Raw genomic sequence first — 19,721 nt, forward strand, 5'->3', positions numbered from 1 at the left:
TGTTTTTTGCGCGGCTCAACGAGCAGTGGGGTGACTCTGTTCCGCTTTAGCGGAGGAGCCGCCGCTGACTCGACCTACAAGTGACCTATTGTCACTAGTGGATTTTGCAATTTACTTCAATGTTATTTTGTCTATGTATTTTTCTGCACTGATTTACTATTGCTTTAAAAATCTATAACTCAAATTATAAGTATGCTATTCTGTTAATTTTGGTCTCTGCATTAAGATAATATTACCTATACTTTATATAGATTGATGCTGGATTTCTTACAAGTTGTGTTATTTACATGTTCCTCTAGTAAAGCCTGATTTCTTTTAGCCACTCTACTTACTAGGACCAAAAAAATGAAGTATTACTGTGAATTCAAGGACCATCTTTGGGGTATAAATCTAATATTACAAGGTAAGGCTTCCCAACCATAATATTTCTACAGGTAGTCCCGAATCCTTGTTTAACACTATCAGTTTAGTGGATGGTACACTCAGACATACAGTCCAACAGTGACATTTAACTTGCAGGTTTTGGATACACTTTGTGCACAAGACTAGGGGCTTAGAAGTAAGATTAAATATGCCAATTTACAATATACCAATTTCATCATATTGAAAGGCAGGTCAGGTGTAACGTATAGAGAGTTCTACACCCAGCAGTAACAGATATGGCAAGACATTGGGTACATGTAATGCAAAAGATGTTCTTTTCCTGAAGATAAATCACAGATATTTATTTTCTTTTACCTGAACTGTTTCTTCCCATAAAGTCCACTAAATTTGTTGTCCTTTTCAATTTTGACAGACATGACGTTTATTTTCCTGCCATTTCTCAATAATCTATACAGCAATTAAGTGCATTCTATATTAATACCAGTTTAAATTAGTAATAACATGAAATTGTAGTTGATGTAGAATTAAACTTTTAAAATTGAACTGTATGGTAGTCATTTTGATTTCTATGTTCCACAAACCAAAAATGATGTACAATATGATTCTGATTGTTTATTAAAAGATTATATTTTTTTGAATTGTTTAATAATATTCTATGTTGAAATTAAGCATAATCAAAATAGGCATGCCAAAGAATATCTTCTTTGTATTATTATCTCATTACTAAAAATACCTCCTTGTTTTGCTTTTATTTTTAATTAAACCACAGTAAATATTTATACATTTTATATTTTAATCAATAAATATTTTTCATAACAAATCTTTTAGTAAAGTTACATGTAATGCTATACACCATTTGACATAAACATACAATTTAATTTTTCAATGTAATGAACAAGGCAATCTTTCAAAAATGTTAATTCAGTGCGTCCCTTTTCCCTTTTTTCAATGTTTGCACTTCATCTACTTCGTCCTCATCGGAGTCTAGGAAGTATCCTCTCATCAGTACAAGTTCTGCTTCATATCTATTTAACTCTTCCTGTTTTTGGAGAATTTTGATTGTCATCTGCAATAAGAAAATAAAGAACTTTTAAATCTAAATACGTTTAGCTTCGAAGCTTACATGGAAAGTGTTCATACCATATAACATTCCTTACAAGAATTACAGTCCTCCATTGTTCAAGAAGCCAGAACTGGCTCCTCCCCCGGGAAGGAACCTGGCGGCGGGCTGACACCGGTCATGGGAGCTCCCGGAGCAGTGAGGCAGAAAATCGAAGTTGGCAATGAAATGACTCACAGCGACGTTTAGTCAAGATACCGTCAGGTACATAAGAACGATGATTCTTTTTAAAGATACGCCGTGATTTTAAAACTCTTTTTTTCTTATTTTTCGTACTTTCTTGCCACCATGACGTGCCGCACCATTGTGTTAACGTATGGGGCAGGAAGCGGCGGTGTACCATGGGTTCGGAGTATGCCGAACCAAGCTGTGGCGGAGAATACAAGCCGCCGTCACCCGGGTTGACTTCAGGGTTGTCGAGGGCAGAGGCAGCACAGTACACCGGCGGGCAGCCACGCTGCAAGAGGATCTTGCAACACAGGACTTCTCTGGCACCTTGGTTGATGGGATAAGTTGGGCGTCTGGCGGGGGTAAGGTTCAGCCCATGGAAAAGGAGCTTTGTTTTTCCCGCCAGGGTGTGTCTCACAGCCCCTTTGAGTCAGCTTTAGGGAACAAGGCTGGAAGACAGGAGAGGATATCCAGCCCACATCTTTACAGGAGCAGCCTGTGCGAAGTGCTCCGGCTGGGTTTGGAAAATCTCTTAACACTATACCTGGGAAAGGAGTGTCTGCCTCCCCTCCAAGAAGCAGATATCAGCTACATTCACATCTCGAGGCAAAAAATAAGGGGGACCTAGTTGTGGAGGGGAAGGCTTTTGGGAAAGTACTTCCAATCACCCACCAAAAAAAGTGATAAAATCTGGGGAAAGTAAAAAGCGAAGGGAGGCCAAGGCAGTACGCCTACTAGTTAAGACTACCCCCTCACTGAAATCCTACTTTAAAATAATGGAGCGGGTCGCTACCTCTAAGGGGCCGCTATTAGGAGTTCAGCAAACCTCTCCCCCGCTTCTGCAGGAAAATAGGTATGCATCATTAATGTTGGACGCTGGAACTGAGAAAGGGGTTTGTGAGGCTGGACCCATAGAGATACCTAGAGATGGAAACACCGCCCCCACGACAGATCAGCTTTCTAACATACCACCAATGCCGGTGCTGGTTAGCGACATTGCCCTGGATGGAAGAAATACAGATATGCCTATAGGAGCAGAGGCTGGCCGGACCCGATTAGAATCAATGCTCCTAAGCCTAAGAGGGGATCTACTCTCAAAATTTGAGATCTCTGAGGCCAATCAGAGAGGGATACATGAAAAATGTGAGACTTTAGGGGGAAAACTGGACAATATAGTATTACCAACTGGATTTCTGGAATCTGAGGTTAAGGCCCTCTCGGAAGTTGTACTAGGGAATATTAATGACCTAAAGAAATTAAAAGTCCAAAATAAAACTTTACAAGAAGACTTGGAAAGGTTGGAGATGCAGGCAAGGAGAAATCATTTGAGAGTTCTCAAAATACCTGAAGGCGCTGAGGGAGGAGATATTAAGGCGTTTATATGTAAGGTTTTAAAAGAGGGAATTCTGAAGGACAGACCGGATATAGACTTGGACAAAGACATACAGAGAGCCCACAGAGACCCGTTTAAGTTGCACCCTGACAGGAAAGCCCCTAGAAAAATCTTGATAAATTTCCATACTTATGCAGTTAAGGAATTTGTTTTGGGGAGATCCTTAAAATAAACGGCACTTCAATATGAATTGGTTAAATATCAAATTAGATCGGACCTTGCCAAGAGAGCGGCGCAAAGGCAATGGGATCTTGGATCCAGAATGCCTGATTTAAGAATCCAGGGGGCCCAGGTTCAAATGAAATTCCCGGACTTACTAAAGGTAATGTGGAAAAATAAGATTTACAACTCTAGCTCCCCCAAAGAAGTAGATGTTTTCCTGGCACAAATGAAGAAGTAACATAGCTTTATATTATTACTCATATCGAATCGCAAAATACGAGTCAGATAACTAGATAATAAAAAATGAAGAAGGGCGTATATTATAGTCGGGGAAAAAAAAAAGGAGGAAGAGGGAAAAAAGAGGGAAAAAAAAATGAAGGAAAAAGAGGAGTAAACAAAAAGTTTAGTAAAATTTGGTAAAAATTGATATAGCTAGCTATAATTCAATTGGTGAGCCCTTTCATTTTACAGTAGGTGTCTCAGTAGCAAAGGGAGGCTCCCGAAGAGGCAGTTTTTCATCTCCAAGTGTATTGTAGGAGGGTTCCTTATGGGTGGGATGAAGGGAGGGAGCACAGGGTGTTGGGAGCAAGAGGGAAAAATTAAAAAATGTAGTCCTCATACAAATCTTAAAGCTTTAGAGTTGCGAGGGAAGAGTTTAGGGTGCGGTGAAAATGAACAGGCCCAATAAAGTTTAAATTAATAACTTGGAACCTAAATGGATTGAGAAGTAGGAGGAAGTTGTCCCGGGTTATTGAATTCCTGAAGAACAGTGAGGCTCACATCGGTTTTTTATAAGAAACCCACTTAGAGGCCCATGAGTCCAAACAGGGTTTCGGTAAGGTTAGATGGATCCAAGAGGTGCTTTGCTCAGACCAAAAAGGTATTACAAGGGGAGTCGCTCTAATTATCAGAGGTAATGTAGGCATAAAAGTAGTAAAACAAGACACAGATAAGTCAGGGAGATGGTTAACAGCCACCTTGACAGTCTGGGGTATCCCTTTAGTCTTTGTTGCTTATTACGGGCCTAATGAAGACAATCCAGGAGCGCTCTTACAACTAGAGGCTAGTTTGCCGAACACGACTGCACCAATTATAATTGGGGGAGACTTTAACCTGGTGTTAAATAAAGAGATAGATCGTACCTCAAAAGCAAAATACAACAGCCCATCAAAAATGTCTGATGCGATGAAAAGTTGGATTAAAGATTTTAAACTGCTCGATATTTGGAGATGTAAGAATGGTTTTAACTAGGAATTTTACCTTTTACAGTAAGAAATATAAACATCATTTGAGAATCCATTATTTTCTTGTTGATCAGGCGATGTTTTCAGAAGTTGAGTCAGGTTGAGTCAATAACTCGTATCCCTGCAATCGTATCAGATCATTCAGCAGTGGCAATGACATTGGGGTTTAAGCAAAAAGAGATTCATAGAAGGTGGACTCTTGATAGGACCATGTTACTAGATGAAGGAGCGATATTGGAGTTAGGAGACAAAACGGATGAGTATTTTAAGTTCAACATTGGCACAGTTAAAGATCAGATAGTCTGGGAGGCCTTCAAAGCTTATATAAGACGGTTACTTTGTTTGATAATGATAAGTAAAAGGAAAGCTTTGAAAAAAGAAGAAACAGATAAGATGACTAAGAAAAAGGAAAAAGAGACAGAATTACAGAAGGCATCATTGGCAGAGTATAGTAGCCATTCTGGAAAAAGAGCTGTAGGGCTTACAGGCAGAATTTTAAACCAATTTAGATACAAAAAAACTTATGGATAGTTGGAAAGCTAGCAAGCTGTAGCATTTTGCATACGGAGAGAAATGTAGCTCTCTATTAGCTTGGAAGACAAAAATGGATAGGGCAAGGAACCTGATAAAGAACCCAATCCAAAGAGGGTCTGGAGAGTTGATATATGAGGATGATAAAATTCGGGAGGAGGCTATAATTTTTATGAATGACCTGTATAAGGAAGACACCACATCAGGACTAGAGGGAGTCCAGGAATAGTTAAAGTTAATAACTCTCCCTCAGTTGACAGAAGAATATAAGACATCCTTGCAAGCCAGTATTACGGAGGAAGAGGTCAGAGCACAATTTAAAAAAATGGCCAGGGGTAAGGATGCAGGCCCAGATGGGCTTCCAATTGAGGTATACTTAGCTATTTTAGATAAGGTAGTCCCAGTGTTAAAAATTCTGTTTAACAAAATATACATAGAGGGGGAATGTACTCCAGGTTCATGGGCAGAAGCAACAGTGACTCTTATCTTAAAACAAAACAAAGACCCACAGAAGATTGAGTCTTATAGACCAATATATTTATTAAACTCAGATCATAAGGTTTTTGCAGGAATATTGGCAGCAAGGGTGACAAAAGGTATTAAGGCTATAGTTCATCCGGATCAAAGAGGGTTCATACCTTGGAGCCAGCTAAATGAGCTTACCTTTCAGGAAATGGGGGCAATAGATGTAGCAGAAGCAAAGAAGGTCCCTCTAACGATCGTAGCAATAGATGCCGCAAAGGTTTTCGACCAGGTCAACTGGGTATATCTATGGGAGACATTAAAAAGCTTTGGTTTTTCTAACAACTTTGTCCAGGCGGTGAAGTGCCTATATCTAAACCCCAAAGCAAAGGTTTTGGTAAATGTGGCCCTGACAGATTGGTTTAATATCTCAAGAGGCACTAGGCAGGGGTGCCCCCTGTCACCACTTTTATTCAACCTGTACATTGAGCCGTTTGTCAGTTGGCTTAGGACAGACCCTATCATTCACCCTTTCAAGATCGCAGAGTTAGAGCTAAAACTTGCTCTTTATGCAGATGACTTGCTTCTGTTTACGTCAAATCCAGCAGAGGCAATACCTAGGTTATTTGAGAAGGCAGAAAAATATGGTGAAGTTTCAGGGTATAAAATAAATAAGGAAAAAACTGAAATAAAGGAATGGAACCAAGTCATTGCTAGTCAGGGGGTAAAAAGTCAAATGAGGTACCTAGGGGTTCAGTTAACCCCATAATCTAGACGATGTCCCCAAAGTTAATTGGAAGAGGTTCTCCAAAGAGGTTGTCAGTTTATTAACACGATGGGCAAACCTCCCTTTAAACATCTATGGGAGGGTTAACCTTGTCAAAATGATAATTTTGCCCAAAATTACCTTCCTATATAACTCAATCCCATTGCCATTTAGGGCGGAGGATATAGCTAAGTTACAAAGTAAAATTGGTACCTTCATTTGGGCTACGAAAAATCCCAGGATAGCTTGGAAAAAGCTAAGGAGAGGCCTTACAGTGGGTGGGTTAGCGCTACCAAACCTACTCACTTATTGTTATGCTTTCCATTTAAAAATGTTTAGGATGTTGGCTAACAAAACCGATTCTTCATCATTAGGGTATATTGTTCGAGGCAATGTTAAGGGATGAGCCGCAAGGGCAGGATTTATTTCTATATAAGTACGGAGACCCGGAGTTCTATAAAAAAGTTAGACTAAAGATTTTGGGGGCTGCTTTAAAGAATTGGATGTATATTAGAAGAAAAATGAAAATTCCATATTATGCAGCTCAGGCTACAGTTTGGGACTCCCCCGGCACTCTGGAATGCTTACAAGATCAACTTTGTCAGCCGCTAAAAATGGGAGCTATAAGACGCTAGGGTGACCTGCAAGAAGACTCGAAGTTAATAAGTTGGGAGGCGCTTAGCAGATTAAATGGAGGGTCACTGACAAGGTTTAAGTTTTATCAGTTCTCCTCCTGGTGGGCGACGCAGACCTGGTGCAAGGAGGAGGCAAACTGGAAGTTTGATCTAGTTTCTAGAACAGGCATATGGAAAAGGGAAGTTTCGTTTTGGTACTGGGCCCTCCTGGAAGCCGACGAGAATGGGGAATCTGAAGTCATAAGACTGTGGGGCGAAGTATTTGGAGACAGAGTAAATGATGTGTATAAAACATGGTCTGACTCTTTTCTTATGTTGCTGGCTATAGTCCAGGGGTCTCCAACAAGTAGCTCGGGAGCTACTGGTAACTCGCCAGTACCCTCAAAGTAGCTCTCAGAGGTGAAGTCAATCCCAGTATCTCATTCAGAGAGTCTATGCAAAGACTCTAAGCATTTTTAAAAAGGAAGCACTTCTCATCTGAAGATCTTTAGCCAACCAGCCTATGGCAGGGACTAATATTAACAATCAAACACACACTGTGTCGGCCTATTGAGTCTGCCACATGGTCACCTTTATCCAGTCTCAGACTAAGTCACAAGGTGATTAGCCATGTGGTAGTTAACTGGCTTATCAATTTCACCATGTGTGTGAACAGTGGGCCATAAATGAAGAGTGCCAGTGGTAGCCTGAGCAGTAATCAGGGCTGACCCACTAAAGTGTGGGACTTCAGGAGTCAGAGTGAAAATGTTTTAGTTGGGTGCATGAGCAGCCAATGGCTGAGGAAAGCTATGATCCTGAGCAGAGAAAATGAAGAGCCTCATCTGCATTCATCTATGTTTGCATCCATTATAAACATTGTTGATTCCTGTAAGCTACACCTGGTGTCACGGACTACCAAATGGGTACGCTAGCCACCATTATATGGGTTTTGTCTGTAGCACAATTGTGTCAGTTCATGGCATAATAGTCCCAATGACATCATTATGGCCATCCTTTACTATTTTGGGTATTCGTGGTCTAGTTATGGTACACTGGCAGCCATCAGTGACATATTAAGAGCATGACTGCACTATATTTAGGTGTTCCTGATATAATTGTAGCTGCCCCTTGCATAATAAGGACCATGACTAATAATATGGTGGCCATCCTGGTCCTTATGGTGTCCTAACTAGGCACAATTTATACTGGTGTGCATTATTGGCATTATACAGTCGTCCTCGGTGCTATGGTGCCATGGATTATGACTGTAATACCTGAGCATTTGAAGCAGTCTGTCCATATGAGGCATTTGTACAGGTGAGTGCTCAATTAAAATGACTAGCTGATGTTTGCTGACTATGTATTTCCTAAAAATGAAAAAAAACAAGGGATTTCTTCAGGAAAATGTAGTTTGTTTGCCCAAAATGGAAAGTGGTGATAGAAAAATCTGTATATTTTCAGAAATTGAGATGCTGATGAAGACAAAAGGTTTCAATTCCAAAACACATTTAAAGTTGATACTTGAAAGATATGTCAAGCTGAATCGAGGAGACTTTTTGCTGTGGTTATGTCCTTTGTGCCACAAGCCATGTTAATATTTGAATATTACTTTATCAGTCAGGTGGGGGCATTTAATATTGATAATTGTTTCCCTAGCATTTCTTCCGGTACTATCACCTGGAATACTTGGGTAGAACTATGATAATCCTGCTTAGGGTGGTCATAGTGTAATGTTTACATGTGCTGTCAATATTTTACAGTGATAAAATTTGCGAGGAGCTCAACAGAACTTTCCTTGAGCTGAAGTAGCTCTCAATACAGAAAAGGTTGGAGACCCCTGCTATAGTCAATCCAGCTGCATCTGTATACCGCCTACAGAGTATATTGGTCCCCAAAAAAGCTATCTAAAGTGACAGGGAATGAATATAGCTGCCCTAGATGTAAGTACCCTGCAGCCGACGATATTCATATGTTCATGGAATGTTCAAGAATTAAACATTATTGGAAGGAGGTATGTGATTTTGTGGAAGCTGTGCTGCATCAACAGATAGAAGTCCTAGTATGATCTTTTTTGGTCTACCGAACGATGACTTCATGAATGCATCTGCTTCCAAATTTGTGTTCTATGTGGTAATTCTTGCAAGGAGGGAAACTGCAGGGCATGGAAATCAAAAATCCCCCCCGACCTTTGCTGAATGCTTGAAGAGTATTATCTATGTTATGGAATCATATATGGCTTGCGATAAAAAAAGCAAAGGCAAGAATTGGGCAGCTCTATTAGACTGGAGGGAGATTGAGAGTGGGTCCCATGATTAAGCCAATGTACCGTCGGTCCTGGCCTCCTAAGTAACATCCTGGAGCCCCATGAGATGTGAACAGTTGTGGGAGAAGGTAATGGTACTTTCTTGGAGGGAAAGCTCCTTTTTTTCTCTCCATCTGCCTCTCCTAAGGGCTGGAAACAGGATGGCATGGACTGATTGGAGGAATCCCATCAAGACTTTTTTTTTTTGGCAGTATGAGGACAAAAAAAAAAAAAAGAATTACAGTCCTCTGTTATTTGATTTTTTAGTAGTGTACGTTTATCAGATGGATTTATTGTCAGGTGTGATGTGTGTACACTTATTTACGATAAGCTGCTTACTTTTTATTCTTTCCATGGAAACAATTTTATTTCATGTTATACTAAAACACACAGTTAAATGTACAACTATTTAAGATTGTAAATATGGCTTATCTTTTGTTGTCTTACCTCATTTTTATAATTATCATTACCCTTGCTACCTACATTTGTGACCATGAAACCAGTTGTCTGATTTTACCCAATTTAAACATACAAGGATATCCGTTTGCCTATTGTGTTTGCGCTTGAAAAATGCCTGGTTATTTCAATTTTCAATGTTTCACAGTTTTTCGCTGATGTGTTAAACCCTACATTCTTTCAGGTTTATGTGCATACATTTTTAAGTAGCACATTTTAATTTCGAGTTTTTTAATCAACGATAGATGTTTTAGTTGAAATTTCAATTTGGTGATATGTAATGAATTATTGGCAGTTTTATGAATAATGCCAAATTATAAGGTATTTGTTGTAAAGAGAAGGGCTTACTCATTTGTGTCTATTTATTTTTATGTAAATTTTCCAAATACCCTCTGCAAGTGTATAACCACATTTTCCTGCACCACATGCCCACGTTTTCACTCTGGCCACTTCATCACAGAAGATGGCTAAACATCAACCCACATTTTTAGCCCTTTTAAGAAAAATGCATGTCTTTTTATTTTTTTATATATGAACTTCCTATAATGGGTAAACACACTCAAATAAAAAAAAAAACTGTCTCAAAAGGAAAATCAATTTTTACTTCAAATTTTTTTTTCAAGCATAGACCCTATATGCCCCCTTGTGATTCTCCTAATGCAAATGAATCTCATTGGAATATTCTGCTCATCCTGACCAGGTTTTGTTTATCACATTCCAGATGTGCCTACCATAATGCTAAAGATGACTACTTTATGCAAGGAAGCCCACTGTTTTGCCAGGGACACAACTGTTCAATAGATGTACACCATAATCCTAAGAACCTTCACAACATGTTAGTCATGGACATTATTATTCCCAGAATAGCCAGAATGATGTGACAAATGGCCACAAATATACCATGATTACTAACAATGTGGCATTTAAAGCTGCCATTATCCAATAGTTTGCGGAAGCCTGATTTAAGCAGTATTTAACTTCATTATGCCATTGGAAACATAATAAGAAAAAGTTTCCATTAATCACAAACAGTCATACTTATGGCATCGATGTGCTGTAAAAATAATGTAAAAAAATATCCATACATAATTAGGAATACTGTACACAGACCAAGATCTTTAATTTAGGCCCCTGCAGCATCGATTGGAACAATAGGAGACTCAAACCTTTTTCCATACCATAGACATTCAATATTAATTTCCATAGGCTTTGATAACAAGTTGACTGTGGCTTATAAACATTTTTGGGGATCAGCTTAAACAACACTCCTACTAACGTTTATCAATTCTTAGATATACCTAGTCAACTATCATATTCCTTAATCTCCTACAATGCATCGGTTCGAAGGAGATTTTCTCAACAACCCATTACAATTTCCTTCTAAATAAACTGGTATCTTTTATGTTTGCATTAGACTTTTAGCACAAAATCTCATGCCATAAATGGCTACCATAAAACCTTCTTCCTGGATACAATGGCATGTAAACATGGTCCCTCACCACCTAGTTTTTCAATTTACATATCTACAGCTATCCATATCACTATTACACATTAAAATAATTCTGAATTGATTTCAAACCAGTTTTTTGGTATAAATGTAGTTTATTAGGAAAAATATCCCACATTTTATTAGTATAATTGTCAATGTAACTATGTATGGAAGCGTCCACAACATTTTATTTAAATATTTGTTTTTAGTAATATCGACAGATTGAAAACCATATGTCTTGGAGCAGCATTGATTACAGCGGTGGATTTTAATTTAAATGTATTTAAAAATAAAGGGAAAATGTTATAATGATTACACTCATGCTACTACTTATAATTAAATAGGGTATCCCCCAGTACAAATTATAAGACAGAGGGCATGGAAATTGTAGGTCTCTTTCACACCTTGAATCCCTTTCCTTTAAATGGCAGCCCCTCATTTAATTGTTCACCCCTGTAGCTGGCCCACACAAGATTATATATTTGGTTCATGTTCACTATATTAATTCTGTTCTCAATGTACTGTGGTTCAGAGTAACAACATTGATAACTTCCATATTCTTGCACAATGTCATGTGAAATTCCATTTTTTGCTTATTAGCCACATATTGGAAATACCAAATGTTTTTATTATTAAATATGATCAAAAGGTTCCTTAGTCCCTGATAAATGTAAACATTGGTAGGAATCCAGCCTGACCCTAGATTGTGAACCATCCTGATAGCCAGGATACGTTTATCTACATTTATTAAATATGGCTGAGTGTCATCATTCCTTGAAAAAGAATCTAGCTAGCACAGACCAGCATATAGGATGACTTAGACCCCAAGTAGGAAATATTTGGTTCTCAGATTCACTAAGACAAAGAATGAGTGCAGTTAATAGTGATAAACAACAATAGTAAATAAGCCACAGGTATGAAGCACTTGTAAATAATTTAGTACAAATGATAAACAAAATTACAAGAAAAAGATAGAGGCTCCAAAGAGGTACTTTTTAATCAAATATTGGTCTTAATTTACACTCTCAACAAATTCTGTCATTTTAGAACTCCACCAAATGATATCAATAGCCCTGACAGAAAAAATTGAACATGAATTACTGAACAAAAACACTGATTTTTATTACAATGAATTCCATGCCGCATAAAAATACCAATCACACTCAAGTCGAGGGATGCCCGCTTTTTTATAACACAACAACGAAGGTCAATTTTTTTTACTTGTCTTACATCCTCCATTTCTTTAAATTATCTTTTTACCATTTTACTATCCATCTAAGCAATCAGAAAATTACATCCAATGATGCACCATCATCCAACTTAGTTTGTAAATATGATACAGAATTCTTGGTCTTTTGGTCACACCCAGTACTTAATGTCTGCTTTCAATTGAGCTCTGTCCCTGACACATGGGAAGGCTCTATCTTAAACGTTTTTTCTCAAACGGAACACAGAGCCAATCCATGTAATTAGCACCCAATTGCCCCTTTTTAATATTGGATTAAAATGAGTTCCAGGCTAGGATTCAATGGTTTCAATCCAATCCGCTCACTGATCTTAAAAACTGGTATGAGGAGAAACAGAATATCTCTTTCTATCAAAAATGGTTTGGGCAAAATTGCTGCAATGAAGATAATATTATAGCTCTTATTCTGATGTCTATCACTGTATTGACAAGCAATGCATTTTTTTATATGTATGTTTTATTGAATATACTGTAGCATTTATTGTTGTTGAAAGAAGGATTTTATGGTTAATTTGAAAGATTGAGGAATTCCAAACACAGTTACTCAGTGAAATCCTTTCTGTACTCAACACCATTTGGGTCATAATTGAAGTAGGTGGTGGCACATGAATTTCTAAACAGGGACCTACTAACAGATGTTGGATACAATGCTGCTGTCTATTCTCGCTCTATAAAGGTGGCATTGGTATAACCTTACTTCAGGGCTGAGTATTCACCCCAAAATTAGACAATCAACATATTTAAATATCACAATATATAGTTCATCTAATTATCCTGTATCCGATAGGCCTGCAAAGGGCATTGAATTCCCTTTACATCTACAACAACAATAAATTATTATAGGCCAACCTGAGCAAGGTAAATATTATAGTCCTTGGCAGAGACATCAAGAACTCCAACAGGAAATGGGGCCTAGGGGCCCAATTCTGAAGTCGTTCACAAGGGCTCTGAATCGGATTTGTGTTTGCCGAATCAGATCCGGAAACCCTTGTTTACGGCCGAATCGGACACACTTTCCATGCCAGGAAGGTCACATTTTCACGAGTTTTGCTATGGTGGTAGGTCCCAGTCCTTCAGAGGTCTGGAAGTCCAAATGTTTTCAAAGTCCCATTTTTGCAGTGGCCATTCTCTGTCTCCCATTAACAATAAAATTCAAGATGTTATGTTAATTTGACTTGATACCCTAGGGCATCTCGGCGCTGTTACGAAACAAAAACAAGAGTCGATGAGGGTGCTTAAAATAAGTGGGCTTTGAGTTGTTTCCTAAATTTACAGTAATTTGGACATGAATGAACAAGAAGAGGGAGCTTTTTCCATTACACAGGGGTGAGATATGAAAAAGCCTTTCCACTGCTGTGTGTTAAACGAATGCGGGGGCACCCACAACAGGTCTTTCGAGCCAGATCTTGCAATACAGTAGGGAGCATATGCTTTTATTCTTTTCTGAAGATAAAGTGGGCCTTTGCCCTTTAAGGCATTATATGTGAGACACAATATTTTAAAATTACAGCGTCTCTTCACGGGCAACCAGTATAGTTCTTTCAGCAACGGCTCCAAGGAAGTGATAGAAGGGCAGTTAATCACAAACCTCGCTGCCGTATTTTCAACAACCTGAAGTTTAGAGATCAGCGTTTCACCAACGTTTGACAGCAGGGCATTGCCATAATCCAGTCTGCTTATTACGATGGACTGAACAGAAGTACTCCGGGAGTAAATAGGGAGGTAAGGGAAAATTCTGCACAGTAGTCGTAGGTTGTGGCGACATGAGCAAGTGGTGGCTATAATGTGCTCTCTCATAATTAAGGATTGGTCTAGTTTTATCCCAAGATTCTTTAGTGCTTGATTGGGCATAGGAGTGGCACCCAGTTGATGAGGCCAACAATCAGCTGCCCAGATGGGAGAGGCTTTACCAAACAGCATGATCTTGGTCTTATCTGCATTGAGCTTGAGATTGTTCTCATTCATCCTCCTTTGTGCAGATCCTATTTACCAACACATGGGGCTAGTTAGGGAATTCAGCATGACTCTTATTTGTGATCACTCTAAACCATTACAGGGATGAGATTCCCTCCAACATTGTATTTGTGAAAACGTGGCTGGTTGACAAAGGCCAGCCTTCTCCAGGCTCCACCGTTCATTTACTTGTTAGGTACATTTTTGGTCCAACCCTACTAGCCTTCCGGTAAGGGGAAGAAAAACACCTCCACAGAGCAAGGCCATTATTAATGCACTAGGAGAAGTTTTCACAGTTTATAAAGGCCAAGGAGTGGCTTGACATCTGCTGTAGAGCAAATGCAAATTAGCATCCCACAGTTTTAGACAGGGAACAGGTAACTTTCTAAAGATTACTTTAAATAAATATTTGCTAAGTATTAGGTATTATCAATGTATTTTTTTTTTTTTAAACATGGAACATCTTTGCATGAATTTAGTACTAATTACCTGTCAATAGTTTCAAATTAAAGTATATCATCTTTACTTTGACATTTTCTAGGATTCTGCTGGTGCCTTGTTAGTGGAGAAAATGTTTTGTGGCCAACATATACCCAGTAAAGAATGCCTGGGACTATAGACACAAATACTTATTTGAAGATACAAGTTTTCAGAAACTTAAACATTTGTAGGTGATTGGGCTCACCCTGCCGGTGTAATGGTATTATATACCTTATAGGTGAGAAAAGCAAATGATCTCCTCCCCTTACGCGCACACATAAGTGGATAAACATCAAGTAGAAGGGCATCAGCAGATATTGAAGATCGGTTTGGAATGTATCTTATTTAATGACAGACAGTGTAAACTGTGGACTATGTCTGGGTGACCGTGTTGTTTCAATTCACAGCAAGCAGAATCTTAACTGCCCTTTTCTGAACATGTTGCAAGCAGGGCCAAATTTTTAAAGAGGGAAGCCAAAAATATAGTGAATTGCAGTAGTCTACCCGGGAAAGAATGGTTGGACTAGGTTTCACACCTACGTTAACACCCCAAAAACAAAAAACAAGACACTAAATTTGCATTTACTTGCTTTTAGAAAGTGACCTAAATGTTAATGAAAACACTAAGATGCCGATTCCGATCCTGGAAAAACCGTGTACGAACCGTCGGTCGGAGGGTTTTCTCCGTCCGACTCGTACCCGGTAAAATAACCCTACAAACTTGCAAGTACGATTCGTACGGAAACACCATTTCCGTACGAGTCGGAAAAAACACCGACCGACTGTAAAAACACATACCAATGTGATCCGGGACAGCGCCGACGTGACGTCGGGACGCATGCAGGCTGCATTTCACGAACCAGGAAGTACGAATCGTACCAACACCAGTCCGGACGGCAATATTTTTACGGCACCCAAAAAGTGCCGGAAAAGCGAAGTACGGCGCGATGCGAGCGGAATTGGGGGCATGGTACGCGCCAAACCCCCCCCCCAGACCCCACGGATGTACGTGCCGTACCCCCACCCGTGTATGTACACCCGTGTATGTACAAGTCGAACCCCCACCCGTGTATGTACACCCGTGTATGTACGAGTCGAACCCCCACCCGTGTATGTACACCCGTACGAGTCGAACCCCCACCCGTGTATGTACACCCGTGTATTTACGAGTCGAACCCCCACCCATGTATGTACACCCGTGTATGTACACGCTGGGGGTACGCACCGTACATACATGGGTGGGGGTACGACTCGTACATACACAGGTGTACATACACAGGTGGGGGTTCGACTCGTACATACACGGGTGTACATACACGGGTGGGGGTTCGACTCGTACATACACGGGTGTACATACACGGGTGGGGGTTCGACTCGTACATACACGGGTGGGGGTACGGCACGTACATCCGCCGGGTCTGGGGGAGGGGTTCGGCGCGTATGCGGGCACATGTCTCCATGGTTGCTATTGCAGTTCGGTCCGTACGGTGTATTTTCCATACGGTTGTAAAATTGGAAGGACGGGACGGATCGTACTTGCGTGGTCGGACTTCATTTTTCCGATTCGTAGGGTAAATCGTCCGAGGATGTGCCGGACACATTTTCCGACCCGAGGACCTGTGGGGATATTTTCCCAATGCGATTCGTATGGACTTTTTCCCATACGAATCGTACTTGGCAGTTTGTACGCTACTTGTACGATTCGTTCGGTAAAAATCCCGGATACAATTCGTATGGGGAAATTTTTTCCAGGATCCGAATCGGCACCATAGTGTTCTATCAGAAGGTGCCGGTGTAGGAGCCCCTTGCAATTTGGAAGTGCACCAGTTTCTACTTTAAGTTATTGACAAAGGTTCTAAGCCAGAAGTTGTGTTTTAGCCCTATTAAATTTCAATGCATTTTTTCACAGCCCCTGGTTCACATAAACCATACATGCATGAAAAGTAATGATCCCAGATGTAGATTCAGCTATCAAGGTGACTACAATTTGTGAATTGTTTGTGTATTTCATAATGAAAAGGCCAACTCTCTATGTCAGCCTATTTAAAGGGGAGATGTATAAATTAAACAATGTGGGATTCAAATGCCTATCACTCACAGGCGGATTATGCCAATATTATTTTGCACACATTCTACTTTTAAATTTAGGTACCCTACCATTTGGGCAGCAAGATGTACTTAGAAGTGAATTATCAATATTTAAAAACTAGGTTTTCTTCCTGTCAAAAGGGTTATAGTGACATGTGTAACGGAACACATTTTAAGCTGCTACAGTCTGGCAATATATGGAAGGCCTAAATCATATTTTTAAGGCCCATCCGTGGATCACACAATCTTTAGAGTATTCCACATGTGTAATTTTACTTCCAGGCCCTGGGTTCATTTTCTAACCCTATACTAGAGCCTTTTATGGAAGTTAAATAAGTCATTTAAGTTAAGGATAAACTGATATACATGTGTTAAAAAATAAAGCACAGGATATTTAGTTTTTAAAGTTGCGATAATGTGCACATAGGTTGAAATCCAGCAAAAGACATTGGGTACACATTTGGGAGAAACACAAAAAAGATGGTAATTATCTGCAGTACTTAATTTGAATTGCAGTCGTTAATATCTTCCCATTGTATTAATATTGTTTTCTTAGATAGTTTTTATGACATTTCTGTCACTAAATAAGAATATACGCAATTTGGGCAATGCTGATGATGGTGCAATGCAATCCTCATGTTAATGTGTTAATTTATTCACACGGCTGCTTGTTATGATGGTGCTATAAAATCTAACGTGTCTAATCATAAAATCAACTCATTCACTACTGATTTGTCATTTGTACTCCTTTTATTTGTATTTTATATGTATTTACTTATAGTTTGTATACTTAGCCACAAAAAAAGTGTTAAAAGAAGTTTGAACGTATTTATTTCTTATATCCTGGACCCTTCCCAGTCAGGGTTCCACAGCAACCACAGCACCGAGACTGCCCTCATCACCACCACCGACGACATCAGGACCCTGCTGGACAACAGTGAGACTGCAGCACTCATCCTCTTAGACCGCTCCGCTGCCTTCGCACACTATGTGCACACCTCAACGCCGCAGGGATCCGAGACAAGGTTCTGGAAAGGACCGCCTCCTTCCTCTCCTGCAGAACCCAGAGCGTTCGCCTCCCGCCATTCCGTTCCAAAGCCTCCGAGATCATCTGCGGCGTACCCCAGGGATCCTCCCTCAGCCAGACACTGTTCAACATTTACATGGCCATGCTCGCAGACGTCGCCCGACAGCACTACCTCAACATAATCTCCTACACCGACGACACTCAACTGATCCTCTCCCTCACCAAGGACCCCATCACCACCAAAGCCAACCTCCACGAAAGAATGAAGGCCGTCACCGACTGGATGAAGATCAGCCGTCTGAAGCTGAACTCAAACAAGACGGAGGTCCTCATCCTCAGCTCCAACCCTTCAGCCTGGGACAACTCCTGGTGGCCGACAGCACTGGGGGCAGCCCCGACACCCACCGACCATGCACGCAACCTGGGAATCTTCCTCGACTCAACAACGCTCTCTATGACCAAGCAAGTCAATGCCGTCTCCTCCTCCTTTTTCAACACCCTCCGCATGCTCCGCAAGGTCTACAGATGGATCCCGACAGATACAAGAAAGACTGTCACCCAGGCCCTCGTCAGCAGCAGACTCAACTACGGAAACGCCCTCTACACGGGAGCCCCGACCAAGCTCATCAAACGACTACAACGCATCCAAAACGCCTCGGCACGACTGATCCTCGACGTACCACAACACGGCCACATCACCCTGCACTTGAGAAACCTGCACTGTCTCCCCGTCAACAAGAGGATGTCCTTCAAGATCCTCCTCCACACACACAAAGCACTCCACAAGACCGGCCCAGCATACCTCAACAGACGGCTCTCCTTCTACATCCCCAACTGCCAGCTACGCTCCGCCGACCTCTCACTCGCCACCGTCCCACGCATCCGCAGAACAACCAATGTAGTGCGCTTCACAAATGATTGATTGATTGATTAATTGATTATTAGAAATCACAATTTAGAAAAGCAGTGATCCTTTCATTAAAGTAAACTCTCACCTCTGGTAATAATACATCAATCATGAGTGATGTATTTCGGATACTTAGTGAAAAATGTAGAACTTTTTTAATTTGTTCCATTAGACTTCTTGCCTGCAATAAAAAAGAATCATAATATAACGGTTTTGGTATTAGCGACATAGTTTAATTTACTAAATCAATTACAAAGTGTGCTTGATAAATGTAATATTTTACTCACATCATTTTCATTGAATATTGTCATCCTCCTATTTAATTCTTGTTTTAATTTTGGCATAAATGTAGGGTTGGAGAAAAGGAACATTCGATTGGATTTCTTTTTGCCCTTGATAATATTGTTTGCATGTTCCTATTAACGATAAAAGACAAATCACCAATTAGCAAATCAATGTTTCTCAACTTCGACTTTATTATCACATGGCAAGAAGCTGAGAATGTCCAAAATGTTTGTTTTCAGCTGTCTTTAACTAACCAACATTATACATTTTAACTACAGTCATCTCTACATCATTTTACTTATTGAAAAGACTTGTAAAGAATCATCTTTATTTAATATGAGCACAAGCTACAAAGATCATGATCAAATGTACTCTTGTACTCTTGACTTGCCCACACATGGAGTATGTTAGGAGTAAGACAACTTATACATGTAACTCAAGAGTAAACCAGGGGTGTTGCAATAATAGGTTAAATATAATCATAACAAAGGTTTTGTGTATCAGTCCTGATGAAAATGTACTCCTATTCTAACAGAGGCAACTCCTCCACTAGGGAGGAGGAGTGTTGCCTTACTGCTTTCTCGCAGTGCAAGAAGCTGAAACATAAAATGGTAATGACTTTCGCTTATTAGCATTTTATGTTT

General features: G+C 40.0%; 1 long non-coding RNA gene across 1 annotated transcript; it reads right to left on the minus strand.

The window, feature by feature from the left end:
• Window positions 1-1,346: 1,346 nt before the first annotated feature.
• LOC146855192 (uncharacterized) lies at window positions 1,347-19,210 on the minus strand. Its single transcript, XR_014980797.1, has 3 exons — window positions 19,080-19,210; window positions 18,881-18,973; window positions 1,347-1,450 (listed from the first exon to the last, which is right to left on the minus strand). It is a non-coding gene; the product is annotated as an uncharacterized LOC146855192 (long non-coding RNA).
• Window positions 19,211-19,721: the final 511 nt, after the last annotated feature.

The sequence above is a fragment of the Triturus cristatus genome, chromosome 4_1 (genome assembly GCF_964204655.1).
Source record: "Triturus cristatus chromosome 4_1, aTriCri1.1, whole genome shotgun sequence".
NCBI lineage: Eukaryota > Metazoa > Chordata > Amphibia > Caudata > Salamandridae > Triturus > Triturus cristatus.